This window comes from Homarus americanus, unplaced genomic scaffold (assembly GCF_018991925.1).
Source record: "Homarus americanus isolate GMGI-L3 unplaced genomic scaffold, GMGI_Hamer_2.0 scaffold46161, whole genome shotgun sequence".
NCBI classification, from domain to species: domain Eukaryota; kingdom Metazoa; phylum Arthropoda; class Malacostraca; order Decapoda; family Nephropidae; genus Homarus; species Homarus americanus.
In genome coordinates this window covers 2,002-18,080 of record NW_024743374.1, presented here as the reverse complement: position 1 = coordinate 18,080, position 16,079 = coordinate 2,002, and the positions used below count along the sequence as shown (strand labels likewise).

Sequence of the window (16,079 nt, the reverse complement as noted above, 5' to 3'; positions counted from 1 at the left end):
AAGTGGCGAGTAATTAGCATTGCAAAAGTAATTAAAATATTCTAAAAACCATTTGAACATTTTCTAAAAGCCATTTGAACAAGTTATAATCAAGATATCAAATTTTGGTTAACAGATCCTTAAGCAGCACATTCAGGAGTACCTATACTGAAATTTTGAAAATCCATTTTTTGGCCGAAATGACAAAAATTGTAAGTCTAAAGCCTTAAAGGATTTTTGGCCAAAAATAATTTTTCTCTCTGAACTAAAATTTAATGTGCCTAACTATTTAAGTACATCCAGAATAATACACAAGCACCAAGAAATGACCCCGAAAACCCATAAGTGGCGAGTAATTAGCATTGCAAAAGTAATTAAAATATTCTAAAAATTATTTGAACATTTTCTAAAAGCCACTTGAACAAGTTATAATCAAGATATCAAATTTTGGTTAACAGATCCTTAAGCAGCACATTCAGGAGTACCTATACTGAAATTTTGAACAAAATCCATTTTTTTGGCCGAAATGACAAAATTGTAAGTCTGGGGCCCATGATTTTTTATTAAAAATACTTTTTCTCTCTGAACTAAAATTTAATGTGCCTAACTATTTAAGTACATCCAGAATAATACACAAGCACCAAGAAATGACCTCGAAAACCCATAAGTGGCGAGTAATTAGCATTGCAAAAGTAATTAAAATATTCTAAAATCATTTGAACATTTTCTAAAAGCCATTTGAACAAGTTATAATCAAGATATCAAATTTTAGTTAACAGATCCTTAAGCAGCACATTCAGGAGTACCTATACTGAAATTTTGAACAAAATCCATTTTTTGGCCGAAATGACGAAAATTGTAAGTCTAAAGCCTTAAAGGATTTTTGGCCAAAAATATGTTTTCTCTCTGCCTGAAAAGTGCAGCCTGCAACTCAAATAAAAGTGTTTTTTCCCTGCCCCCTAACGGCTCTGCTCTGTGCATGCTGCTGCCCTGGACTACCGCTCCCCTGGACTGCTCTGTGCTTGCTGCCCTGGCCTGCAAATTTATAGAGCCATTAAGTTTCCATTAATAAATGTCTAAATGTCATTACGTCTTTATTAACCTTTTCCAGCATTTACAATATTTTCAACTTTTACAGAAAATTGACTAAGTTCAGCTTCAGATTTTGAAGCAAAATAATTTAATGTAATACTTGAAAAAATATCTTAATTCATAATATACAAATATAATATACAAATGAAAAATATATATAAACTTGAAAAATAAACAATATATAAATAATATATATATATATATACTGTATATATAAATAAAAAAATATAAAATATAAAAAAATATATATAAATAAAATATATAAATAAAAAATATATAAATAAATAAAATATAATTAAATAAAAAAATATAAAATAAAATATATATTAATAAAAAATATAAATAAAATATATAAATAAAAATATATAAATAAAATATATAAAATAAAAAAAAATAACTAAAATAACCTAAAAACCTGAAAAAAATAGCTAAAAATATGAAAAAATAGCTAAAAATATGAAAAAATAGCTAAAAATATGAAAAAATTGGCATTTTTTTTATGAAAAAATGGCTAAAAATTGCAAAATTTGAGCAAAAAAATTTCCCTTTTTTTACCCTTAAGTGTTTTTTGAGTTTGCCATTGCCAGGACTAACGTTGAAAAAATTTGGTAAAAGATAATCGGAAGCGTCTCCGGAGGAAGGCCTTCAAATTATCATTCACCAATAATATAAAAAAATACAAGCATAATGGATTACCTGGCCGTGGGAAGAGTAACTCAGTAGGGGCCCAGTGAGTTACTCTCCCCACGTCCAGGTAGTCCGTTATGCCTTATAATACACAGATGCCAAGCTGGAGCTCGTAAGAATGGCACAAATGTTTTACCTCTAAAACCACACAAAAATTTTTTACTCAAAATATGCCCAGGAATAATTTTGGCCATTTTTGGACTTAGAATATTTTTAAACAATGAATTTTTGGACTTAGAATAAATTTTGGACTTAGAATACTTTAAACGATGAATTTTTGGACTTGGAATATTTTAAATGATGAATGTTTAGACTTAAATATTTTAAATGATGAATTTTTGGACTTTCATTGAATAAGATCGCTGCAATTCGTACTTCGGTTTAATTCGTATGTTTCTCAAAAAATTAATTGAGCGATTTGAATTTGGAATGAATATGAAATAACTGAGTGGTTCAAAAAGTTGCCTTGGCTGTCATATACAATATTATATTTATAATTATTGTGCAAATATAAATAGTTATAAAATGTACAGTACTTACAATATTAAAGTAAATAATACAGTAATAAATAATGAGAGGTGAGATCGTAGATGATATTCCATAAGTGTAACGGCCACACTGGTAAATGAAGTAAAAACCCTCTTTGGAGAAATATAAGATGAAATTTTGGAGCTGATTTGACTATTGTGCATATTTTATCAGATGAGAAGAGATGCCCTGCCCCCTCCTCAAGAGTTACACCTGATTGGCTGTTGCAAATCTGTCCGATTTCCTCCTGAAGTAATGATGTAGCTATTTCTAAATGAGTTTATTCATAATGACCATTTCTGACGAGAAAGACATTTAGCTAAATTATTTAAAGATTCATACATTAATTATATCAAACATAAACATGTAGGAAGTTTATCAGAAATATTATACAAGAATTAACTGTTAAACTCTGGTGGCAAATTGACGCTTTCGGAGGACGCATTTAATATATACTTATTTTTACCCGCAATAATACACAAATTACGTATCTCTTCTCAGATGGGATAAAACACACTATAGGTCCCTCTTCTGCCAACTAACACAACAAAACAAGGGAGAAATACATAGAACAAAGGAAAAGTCTCCTGAGTTAGGTAGGTTGGGGATTAATCTTCTTGATGAGAGCAGTGGACCCCAGACCTGATCCTCAATACTATTACACTTTCTGAATATCATCCACATATTATCAGTTCACCTCACAATGTGCAGTAAGTCTTACAGTTATTTATTACTGTATTATTTACTTTATTATTACTGTTTGTGCACTTAAAAAATATTTGTTTGCACAGTAATTATAAATAAGATTATTTTGTGTGGCAGTCAAGGCATGGTAACTGAGTATGTTTGTTGGTTGGAATAATGAGGAACAATCTGAACAGAAAACGAACAAATAATTGAACAAAAAGATTGAGAAAGTGTGGAATAATGTCAAAATATTCGGAACTCGGTTAATTTGTATTTTCAGTAATTCGGTGGACCACAAACGGCACTATACTCTCATTGATTTGACAAAAGAGACTGCGTCACTCAAATTACCGAAAATACGAATTAACCGAGTTTCGAATATTTTGATATTACTCCTTTAATAATTCTACCCTTTATTTATTTATTAAGTTCTGATTATAGAGATTCTTTGCCTACCTGTAACTCCCCTCCCCTCCACATTCATTTGTGTATCTCTTAACCCAGTTAGTTTCCTCCTTTCTCTCCTGCACCATCTCAGTTTAGCCTCCAGGTACTGTACTTCTCTCTGTTGCCAACCATCTTCCACATCTCACACAATCTTCTTTTCTCTTTTTATCTCTCTTTCCACTTCATCATTCCCGCCATCAACCACACTCAACGGAACATCTTTTATTATGGCCCAGCGTCTTGGTACACTGCCCCTCACTGGCTGCTTCCTAGCCTCTCAACTCATAAGAAAATGCTTCTTTTACATTCAGTTCCTTCACAATTCCCACACTCTCCTTCTTGGAACATCCACCTTCTTCCTCTCCCTCCATCTTTAAGTAACACACACACACACAAGCAACCTGTTCTAATTTCCTGACCAAAATGTAGCCAATCTAGGTTTCTGTGCCACCTGCCTTAGGCCTACACGGTCAGCCTACTTGCCCTATTCTTAAACACATGTTACATACCATCCCCAAACTCAAGTGTTCTTTCACCTTCAGTATTCCTTATTCCAAAGCCTTTCCCACCACGCACACCTTCATAACCCAGCGCGACAAATTTGGACAATAAAAATAGTTTGTTTAAACGGAGATCACTACACAATAAACTGCATCTCCTAAAACAACATTAACTGCCATGACTATAACAGAATAATTGCCGCTCAAGTCACTCGACAGATTTTACGGCAACATTAAATGACGCCGAACTAATGAGATAGAATTCCTAAACGAACAATAAAATGTATTTATGGCTTAGTTTAACCTAAATGGTAAATATATGTAAAGTACCTGAACGGTTCAACAGTCTCACTAAATCACATTAATTCTAAAGTCCTTAAAAACAATTTTGTTCCTTAATTTCAAATCATATTGTGATGGAATTCTAAGTCCTGGTAAAATTAAAATATAAATTTAGCCAAATTATACCTGGATAAACAGTGATAAATAAAGGTGTTGTGGTTTATAATTAAAATAAGACAAATTGTTAATCTTCCAGAGCCACAGCTAAACACCTCAGTTTAATATTGACCTCCACCTCACACTACAACAGAGTAACACCTGTGATGAAACAACATTATCAGGGAAAAGATCAACATATTTACATACACTAGACTACTTTAGATAGATAGATATATAATTATTATGTAAACTTATCACATAAGCTTACAATTGGTTCAACCTGCATATAGACAATGTAGGTATACAGTTCAGCATGTATATAGCTAATACAGGTATACAGTTCACCATGTATATAGACAATACTGTATAGGTATACAGTTCAGTATATTGTATTAGCCTCTCACATTAATATTATATAAATATGAGCTAAGGACATATATTCATTATATACATTCTATCACCCAGACTATTGAGCATACAGCGACATAAACATGTGTTCTGTCACACCTCCTAGGGTGCACAGCCCACAAACATGTGTTCTGTCACACCTCCTAGGGTGCACAGCCCATAAACATTTCTTCTGTCACACCTCCTAGGGTGTACAGCCCATAAACATTTGTTCTGCCACACCTCCTAGGGTGTACAGCCCATAAACATTTGTTCTGCCACACCTCCTAGGGTGTACAGCCCATAAACATTTGTTCTGTCACACCTCCTAGGGTGTACAGCCCATAAACATTTGTTCTGTCACACCTTCTAGGGTGTACAGCCCATAAACATTTGTTCTGCCACACCTCCTAGGGTGTACAGCCCATAAACATTTGTTCTGTCACACCTCCTAGGGTGTACAGCCCATAAACATTTGTTCTGTCACACCTCCTAGGGTGCACAGCCCATAAACATTTGTTCTGTCACACCTCCTAGGGTGTACAGCCCATAAACATTTGTTCTGTCACATCTCCTAGGGTGTACAGCCCATAAACATTTGATCTGTCATACCTCCTAGGGTGTACAGCCCATAAACATTTGATGTCACACCTCCTAGGGTGTACAGCCCATAAACATTTCTTCTGTCACACCTCCTAGGGTGTACAGCCCATAAACATTTGTTCTGTCACACCTCCTAGGGTGTACAACCCATAAACATTTGATCTGTCACACCTCCTAGGGTTTACAGCCCATAAACATTTCTTCTGTCACACCTCCTAGGGTGTACAGCCCATTAAACTACAGACTCATCCCTCAGTGTGTGGTAGGCTGTTTAGTTAATGACCTGTTGAAGTGTGGTTACTGTCCAGTCACCAGACTCAAGAGAGTTCAGCCCAGTTCACAGCCGGACACGATGCCCTAAAGTGAGACCAGCTCTCCGGGCTGTACCTCTCTCTAATTATATCAGCTAATTACAAGCCAATAGCTAATCCTCATTAGTCTGTCAATACCAAATAATTGTACAGACATTACTACCCAATATAACTATTAAATCAGCATGTGTGATTACATTAAACCAAGGAACAACGAGTGAAGAGAACATTATCTGTGTGTCTTGCTTAACTAACAAGCGAAGATAATTACAAGTACAACTCAGGACAGCTGTGACAATTTAAACTATCTACGACTGTATCAAAGGTAACATGACGTGAGATGACCCTATATCTCACTCAGCTGTATCAAAGGTGACATGACGTGAGATGACCCTATATCTCACTCAGCTGTATCAAAGGTGAGATGACCCTATATCTCACTCAGCTGTATCAAAGGTAACATGACGTGAGATGATCTCAAGTATCTCATCAGCTGTATCAAAGGTGATATGACGAGATGACCTCATATCTCCACCTCCTTAGAAGCACGTGAGATGGACCTTACACTTCCTACCTCCAGCTGTATCAAGGTAACATGACGAGATGACCCTTTGTACATTCACCAGCTGTATCAGAAGGTGACATGACGTGAGATGACCCTATATCTCACTCAGCTGTATCAAAGGTGACATGACGTGAGATGACCCTATATCTCACTCAGCTGCATCAAAGGTGACATGATGTGAGATGACCCTATATCTCACTCAGCTGCATCAAAGGTGACATGACGTGAGATGACCCTATATCTCACTCAGCTGCATCAAAGGTAACATGACGTGAGATGACCCTATATCTCACTCGGCTGCATCAAAGGTGACATGACGTGAGATGACCCTATATCTCACTCAGCTGCATCAAAGGTGACATGACGTGAGATGACCCTATATCTCACTCGGCTGCATCAAAGGTAATATGACGGGAGATGACCCTATAATCTCTACCCAAAGGATTAAAGGCATAAGGACGTGAGATGACCCTAGCATTCTACCTGCTGTATCAAAGGTGATGACCCTATATCTCACTCAGCTGGGTATCAAAGGTGTAACATGACGTGAGATGACCCTATATCTCACTCAGCTGTATCAAAGGTGAGATGACGTGAGATGACCCTATATCTCACTCAGCTGTATCAAAGGTGACATGACGTGAGATGACCCTATATCTCACTCAGCTGCATCAAAGGTGACATGACGTGAGATGACCCTATATCTCACTCAGCTGTATCAAAGGTGACATGACGTGAGATGACCCTATATCTCACTCAGCTGTATCAAAGGTGAGATGACGTGAGATGACCCTATATCTCACTCAGCTGTATCAAAGGTGACATGACGTGAGATGACCCTATATCTCACTCAGCTGTATCAAAGGTGACATGACGTGAGATGACCCTATATCTCACTCAGCTGCATCAGTGTGAGATGACCATCTCACCTAGCTGTATCAGCATATGACGAGATGACCTTATATCCTTACCTAGCCATCATTAAAGGTGAGATGACCCATCCTTACCTAGCTGTATCAAAGGTAACATGACGTGAGATGACCCTATATCTCACTCAGCTGTATCAAAGGTGAGATGACCCTATATCTCACTCAGCTGTATCAAAGGTAACATGACGTGAGATGACCCTATATCTCACTCAGCTGCATCAAAGGTGACATGACGTGAGATGACCCTATATCTCACTCAGCTGCATCAAAGGTGACATGACGTGAGATGACCCTATATCTCACTCCAGCTGTACTGGCAGACATGACGAGATGACCTTACATCTCACTCGGTTGCATCAGCACATGACGAGATGACCCTATATCTCTACTCAGCTGTATCAAAGGTAACAACATGACGTGAGAGATGACCCCATCTCTACCCAGCCGCACTGCTGTAACATGACGAGATGACCCTATATCTCACTCAGCTGTATCAAAGGTAACATGACGTGAGATGACCCTATATCTCACTCAGCTGCATCAAAGGTGACATGACGTGAGATGACCCTATATCTCACTCAGCTGTATCAAAGGTGACATGACGTGAGATGACCCTATATCTCACTCAGCTGCATCAAAGGTGACATGACGTGAGATGACCCTATATCTCACTCAGCTGTATCAAAGGTAACATGACGTGAGATGACCCTATATCTCACTCAGCTGCATCAAAGGTGACATGACGTGAGATGACCCTATATCTCACTCAGCTGTATCAAAGGTGACATGACGTGAGATGACCCTATATCTCACTCAGCTGTATCAAAGGTGAGATGACCCTATATCTCACTCAGCTGTATCAAAGGTAACATGACGTGAGATGACCCTATATCTCACTCAGCTGCATCAAAGGTGACATGACGTGAGATGACTCTATATCTCACTCGGCTGCATCAAAGGTACCAGCGACTAACCTACACTCGTTCAGGCAAGTGTTAACAAGTGAGATAGTTTGGTATCTTACCACAGCTAAAACAATATAGACAACCCAGGTATACAGTTCACCATGTATATAGACAACACAGGTATACAGTTTAGTATATATTGTGGAAAATGTATAATTCCATGTAATAATTAAGAATTGTAAATAAAACCTGGTAACAATCTGCCCAGTGGAGCCTTGAAGCAACTATCCTCATTTACTCAGTGAGCATTATAGAGGAACAGTCCTTTGTGTTCCTGACCTGCATCTGATAATGGCTGAACCACATCATCAAGGTCAAAAGTAAGTAATAATAAATGGCCGTTATAAACCATCAAGTGCCGTTGAGGACGTCTGTGTTGTGGCCTTCTGAATCCTGCCAAGTTAAACCTTTTAAGGAAGGTCTTCACTCCCTGCAGTAGTTTGTAACAGGTGGGTCAGACCTGCACAGTACCACACCACCGACTTAACGCCAAAATATTTATCATTGTCACCTCAGATCCACTACATTCTCACACAATAATAATTCTTGGCTTTTACACAATAAAGGCCAGAGGAGAGATGGAGTGGCAAGAGAAGGCCACCTTATAGTTGTGTGTGATCAAGACTCATTCATCAGTGGCATAAATGTTAAAGCTCACTATGGCCGAGTCAACATTAAATTAGGATTCACGTAGCGACGTCGTAATTACCGGTAATGAGCCGTTTAGGCAGTTGGTCTGTTAAAACTGTACAGTACGGGAGGAAACTGTAGTATTGTACCTGCAGAAAACCTGCCATGTTTGTTAGCGAGGGTAACATCTGTCCCAGGCTGGGCAATGAACCCAGGACACCACTAAAGATATACAACTCCTGATGTATCTGAGAGACAATCACCAGTGTTTTGGTATAAAAACAATAAACAATATTTTCATGGTTCTATATCACTAAAGTGGTCTAGTTGCTGAATACATTGGACATTTTCCTGCAAATATTTGTATTCCAGGTATTAATCACATGCATTGTCAACTGTCTATCATGGTTAGTACAGTAGTTCTGTCTACAGTACATATAAGACAGATATACTGTAGACAGATGGACAGAAAGATGTAGAGAGATATACCATATTTCCCACCATATAAGACATATATTTTTATTACGTCGGCAGGAGTCAGCCCAAGAATGGGGAGCACATCCCTGTCTCCCACATCTTTAGTGAAAAAATGTCAAATGGCATGCAGTATTTTGTCCTTCCTCTTATTTATTATCATTATTTTTATCCGTTCTTCACATTGGCGAGGGTCAACTGTACTGTACATGTTATGGAACACATTGCAATTCCTTTTATGAAAGTTTAGTTTAGGTGAACTTTCTTGAGACTATAAACCTTTCATGCTATATCTATATCTGTGGTTGCCTTTAATATGGTGAGAAATACAGTACAGTAGTATAGATAGATAGACAGATAGATAGATAGATAGCCTGAAACTTAGATAGAATGCAAGAACAAAATCATCATCACCACCCAAATCATACAGCCATTCTCCTGCAGTCTGTCTTGTCAGGTTCTAAGATCATTTCTTACAATCTCTCCCCATGTCATTCTTGGCCACCTACCACTGGCTCTCCTCCTCACCACATTTAGACTCATGCACCACTTAACCCAGCTGGTCTCATCCATTCTCCCCACACTCCCGATCTCGGTCTACTTATACGTAAATCTTGGCCGATACTCTCAATACCCAGCCGCCCTCTTAGCTCTGAACGGCGATTCTCATCTTTCAGCGTCACAGTACACATCCACCTCACCATTCTCATTTCAGCTCACTCAAGACTGCATATGTCATCCTCTTTAACTGCCCATGTTTCACGGATATATAACACCACACTTCTCACACCAGTTGTATACATTCTTACTTTCATGTGATGGGAAAGTCCCCATGCTGACAATAAAGACAAGAATTCCCAAAACCTCCTCCAGCCATTGTCACCCAGGCAGCAGAACTCATCCATGACTCACAACACAGCAGCCTTCAGCACCCCATCCAGCACTGATCATGTCACCCAGGCAGCAGAACCCATTCCATGACTCACAACACAGCAGCCTTCATCACCCTCTCCAACACTGATCATGTCACCCAGGCAGCAGAACTCATCCATGACTCACAACACAGCAGCCTTCAGCACCCCCTCCAGCACTGATCATGTCACCCAAGCAGCAGAACTCATCCATGACTCATAACACAGCAGCCTTCAGCACCCCCTCCAGCACTGATCATGTCACCGAGGCAGCAGAACCCATTCCATGACTCACAACACAGCAGCCTTCAGCACCCCCTGCAGCACTGATCATGTCACCCAGGCAGCAGAACTCATCCATGACTCATAACACAGCAACCTTCAGCACCCCCTCCAGCACTGATCATGTCACCCAGGCAGCAGAACTCATCCATAACTCACAACACAGCAGCCTTCAGCACCCCATCCAGCACTGATCATGTCACCCAGGCAGCAGAACCCATTCCATGACTCACAACACAGCAGCCTTCATCACCCTCTCCAACACTGATCATGTCACCCAGGCAGCAGAACCCATTCCATGACTCACAACACAGCAGCCTTCAGCACCCCCTCCAGCACTGATCATGTCACCCAGGCAGCAGAACCCATTCCATGACTCACAACACAGCAACCTTCAGCACCCCCTCCAGCACTGATCATGTCACCCAGGCAGCAGAACTCATCCATGACTCATAACACAGCAGCCTTCAGCACCCCATCCAGCACTGATTATGTCACCCAGGCAGCAGAACCCATTCCATGACTCACAACACAGCAGCCTTCAGCACCCCCTCCAGCACTGATCATGTCACCCAGGCAGCAGAACCCATTCCATGACTCACAACACAGCAGCCTTCAGCACCCCCTCCAGCACTGATCATGTCACCCAGGCAGCAGAACCCATTCCATGACTCACAACACAGCAGCCTTCAGCACCCCCTCCAGCACTGATCATGTCACCCAGGCAGCAGAACTCATCCACACAGTCCACGGATAATCTTCAGTGTTGAGTTTCTTCAGTCTTGTCATGGACACATATTTACCTGCACATACATAACACTTACAGTCAGCAACATCCTGCAGTCTGCCATCCACTCCACTGTACATCTTGTGTACCCACCTTCCTCACTCACTGTACCTCTTGTGTACCCACCATCCTCATTCACTGTACCTCTTGTGTACCCACCTTCCTCACTCACTGTACCACTTGTGTACCCACCATCATTCACTGTACCTCTTGTGTATCCACCTTCCTCACTCAATGTCAATATCTTTCTTACTGATAGCATAGATATAGATAAGACAGATGCTTGTATATATAAAGACAGTCTGATAGATGATATAGATACCAAACAGACAGACATACAGGTATTGAAAGACTGATAGAAAGATATAGAAGCACAGATAGATAAAGATAGACAGTTAGACAGACATAAAGACATACTTGTAGCAGCAGAGTCTCCATGATCCAGTTGTTAATTTCTCAAGGGTTTAGTCGTTAACACATCTGGAACAAACAAACAAAAACAGTTAATATACACAACAGTTTATGATAAAAATATGTCCATAAATTAATAGTTATTCAGTACAGCAGTTGTTTGTTTTCCAATGTCGTATGTTTCCATTAGAACAGTATTGCTCACACCACATTCTAGTTTCTTAATTATTTCAAGTTTGTCACTCAATTTCAACGAGTTATTCTTTCTCTTCACACAACGAAGTTTATCACCTATAGGAGCCATTATCATGGGCTTGTACAGTACTCTGTAAATGGAAAGAGTAAGACTCAAAATAATGTTATGTTACACCGGTATTCTATTCATACTGTGCTTGATATAATGCATTCACGGAAATGTAATATTTTTGCTGAAATGGCGTACGTATCACAGTGGAAAGTTGGATAAAATCGTGACGAAAACAATGACTTAATCTTTCTTTCGTTCAAAAGATGTTACCGTAATCCCTTTTCGAATGGTTTTCAGTTAAAAAACTGTTGTATTACAATAATATTCTATCCTAATTGACTTGAATAAATACTACGATACCATATTTCTGAATATTTTCATTAAAATCCATCAAAATCATTTTCCTTGTCATCGTCTTAAGCACCAAAGAGCTCCTCCCAGTCTTCTCCTTGAACAGGGCTAGAGGGTACGTGTTTTTCGAATCGTAAGACTAAGTGTGGATCAGGGTTTGAAGGTCCTACTATTTACGTCTGTGAGCGTGGAGCGAACATAACTCCAACAGATATCATATGAAAATACATGAGAACAATGATCTGGAAAAAGGATAAATGTATCAGAACTATGTGAGGTGTTGACAGTGATCTAGAAACTATACTGGAAAGGAAATATCGTGTATGCGTCGGTATGAATTTAATACACCTCGTAGCCTCACGTGACATATACCCACGACAGGTACAGTGATCAGAGAATCTTATGTCTGTGTTCAAATAGTGCAATGTGTGAGAGGAGGATCCCTCATTACAGTTTTTAAGTGAAGTTGATACACCCCCGCCATGATCATTCGGCTTTGGTTTCAAGGCGCGCCATGTACCCGCCTCAGATGCCCCGTTGATATTAAAATCCCAGGCATTTAACCAAGCACTAGCAAACCAAGACCTGACCTTAGTGTGTAATTTAGGATTAATATATGTGTTTATAAGAAATGAGTGACAAGATACCGTGAAGTGTTCAGGTGAGAACCATAAGAAACAAAAGTGTAAATTGAGGATTGGAAACTGTAGGCCTATGTGACGAGAAGCGGCGGGAAGCCGGCCTTAGTCTTTCCCGTTCTGCCGTCACCACAGGTCAGTGTCCTAGCGGGCTATATCCCGCCCTACAAGTAAGGTTGATAAATAGCAGTTACTACAGTTTAAAGCTTTGCCGGATATATAAGTGTGATAGGGATGTGTTAAGGGGTGGGATAACCGCCCGTCAGGCATTATTGCTTAGTCTTTCCCGTTCTGCCGTCACCACAGGTGCCACGTGGTCGGGGTATCTTGCCGCCCGGCCGCCATTGTCTCCTTGAGCGCCACACCAGGTGGGGAATGACTCCCCACTATACCAGTCCACTATGAACCGGTGGATTCCCAGCGCACCACTCCACATGAATAGTCACAACTAAGGAGACCGTGAGAAACTGCGGTCGTCACTTGGAGCGACCTATAATACCAGGCGTAGAAATAGTGCTGGTATGTCTCTAGGTGAAGCCCTCGTCTTTACCCACCGAGGGCGGTGTGCGAACGAGGTGCCCGTTGTGTATACCTAAAAGTCACAAGGAGTCACATACTTGCAGGTATGGAGTGTAACAGGTGTGTTGAGATGGTGCTACTATGTATGATAACCGACGGTGCTAAAATCCACACCAGTGGAACAGTCTGATGTGTTAAGGGATATTGTAAGAAGGAACGACCGAGATACGGCGTTCACCGATTGTTATGCAATAAGTGGGTGGATGACCCGCCAGTAATGTAGGAGTCTGGGGCCCAGCTGGGTAACCAAAATTCCGTTGTTCTTCTGAGGAAGGCCAATTCATGTATGTTGTTTTTACCAGTATGTTTTAGAAGGAATAAATCAATTAAGACATGTTATGGTTTCCCCCTTCTTTACCCTCATCGATCTGGTCAATGGAAAACCTAACCCAATGCCTAGTCCACTCTGCCTGCTACCTAACGAGCTACATGCTGTCCAGAGGGGGTCTGGTGGCAGAGACCCTTAGACATTAAGATTAGAGTTAAATTATCCCCTTAGATTTAGTGACCCCCAGATCTAGCAGTATACTGTGTATACCATACCATGCATTTGGTTACTTTGGGCTTGCTATTATGATGCAAGAGATCTGCCCTGGCAGCTGTACCGACACTCACAGCCGGTGGTGCGTCGTTTCCATTGTTTACTGGTAGTTCCTGGTAAATATTTTTCAACCTAACGAAACTATTAGCCGTTTAGAGGTCAACCCCTAATTTTTTGCCAAATAATTTGGTCTTAAAAACTCGAACTACACACAGGTATACATGGTAAATAAGGACATGGGGGGGCCAGGGGTTTTTTAGGGGGGGGGGGGAGGCAAAAGTACATGGATTTTTAACATTCATGGGTATCTCTCTTACCTAACCCCCGTGTATGTTTAGGGCTGACTGTATGTATGCATGCATAAAACAAGTAGAGTATTAATAAACATGATGGTTCATGTGCTATAACAGGAACAGGTACTGCAGTAAGAGGTGTAGTATTACCTGGGCCTCGGCCATATCCTGCCAAACACTGTGCCTTTAACCTCTCCGAACCTCTTCGTTTTGACGATATAATCAAAGATAGCCGTTCTTTCCTCGTGGGAGTAGTATACATCTTTTCTGTAAAAGAAAACTTATGATAATATACTTTGTTTAATATTTGTTCACACAACTAAAAGGAATATCCTTCCTTCTTTAGGCATTTGCCTCCAGGTGTAATGTTAACCTACATCTATTGAGGATAAAATCTTTCACCTACAAATTGACAATAACACATTTGCTGTAATCAGACATATCTAGTTGCCTCAACCCCAACAATAACCGAATTTTTTCTCCCAAATTTTCTTATTATTGTGGACTAATACTGTAAAACAAGTTAATGATCACCAAAAACAGCACTCATCTTACACCCCCCTCATAAACCCCCCCAAAATAAAATAATAATAAAAAACTCATTTGCCTATCAGTATTTATCTTTCCGTCCCTATTATTAGCCAGAGATTTATAATATTGCTAAGTATAATAGTGTGAAATAATAAGGAAACACCACTATAAAGGTGCTCCTCTACTTAAGAACGTTCAAGAAAATTCCAGATAAAACAAACATTACCTAAGAGGAGAAGAGTGAGCCAGGTTTTAAGGCTGTATTAAAGGGTATAGCTGGGCTAAATATCCATCATCTTTTCAGTTTTTACAATAAGTTTGGTATCTACAGGAGTAAAGTTGGACTTACAAACAAGCCTCAAGAACGTAACTCTTTCGCAAGTAGAGGAGCATCTGTACTTAATTTTTTTCTCAGCTGAGAAAAGATGCCCCGCCCCATGACTGTATTGCTCTAATTTTATCCAAAATTTTATTATAACATGCATATTATCTCGATATTACTACATATTAATTCACAGAAATAAACAAACATGTTGTCAGTGAAGAAGAACACTCACCTCAACCCAAGAAACAGGAAGTTTGCAAGTGTAAGTCCTGGACCCACTCTCCAGAGGATTTTTTCAAAGCACACTAAGTCTCGGTAATTTCCAGGAAGGTCACCTGCAACAAGAAAGTCTCTTTCAGAAACAGGTAATTAAACACAATTGAAATCTTAACTATAAAGTAGAAGGAGTGACGACAACTTGTTTCAGTTGCTCTCCACCCATAGCAGGAAAAGGCTGATATCATCATAATCATCTCCAACATTTCATGTCCATTTCCCACAGTTGTGTGCATAGCCATGATTACCTGATGGCAGCTCTCTAAGCTGCATAATGTCTTTTAATAACATCATAAAGATTAAGTTGTAAATGTGTCCACCAAACTTTGAGGGCTTGGAACCCTTGGAAGCTCTAAACTAGAGTGATTAGGGCTAAACTGACCATCAGCCAACTTCCCCCTAACCATGTCCCATGATCAGATGTTTGACAAAGCAAGGTTGTCCATGGTGGCTTGGAAGGTATGGAAATCACTCTCAAGGTTTCACAGCACATGAGTTACCAATTATTTACTTGTCAGACTTTATCACTGAGCGGGAAGAAGAATCAACCCCACATAATCCACTGACCTCTTATGATGACATCAAAGGAGGAGGATGGGATCTCATTAATTCTTTTTAGGCTCTATTATCAAACAGGATTTCAGGATCTATCCTTTATAACTAGTTATCTGTCAAAAATAAC

At 39.6% G+C, this 16,079-nt stretch overlaps 1 long non-coding RNA gene across 1 annotated transcript; it reads right to left on the bottom strand.

Annotated features, from left to right (window-relative positions):
* Positions 1 to 973: 973 nt before the first annotated feature.
* LOC121877148 lies at positions 974 to 14,461 on the bottom strand. Its single transcript, XR_006090908.1, has 3 exons — positions 14,416 to 14,461; positions 11,623 to 11,685; positions 974 to 1,014 (listed from the first exon to the last, which is right to left on the bottom strand). It is a non-coding gene; the product is annotated as an uncharacterized LOC121877148 (long non-coding RNA).
* Positions 14,462 to 16,079: the final 1,618 nt, after the last annotated feature.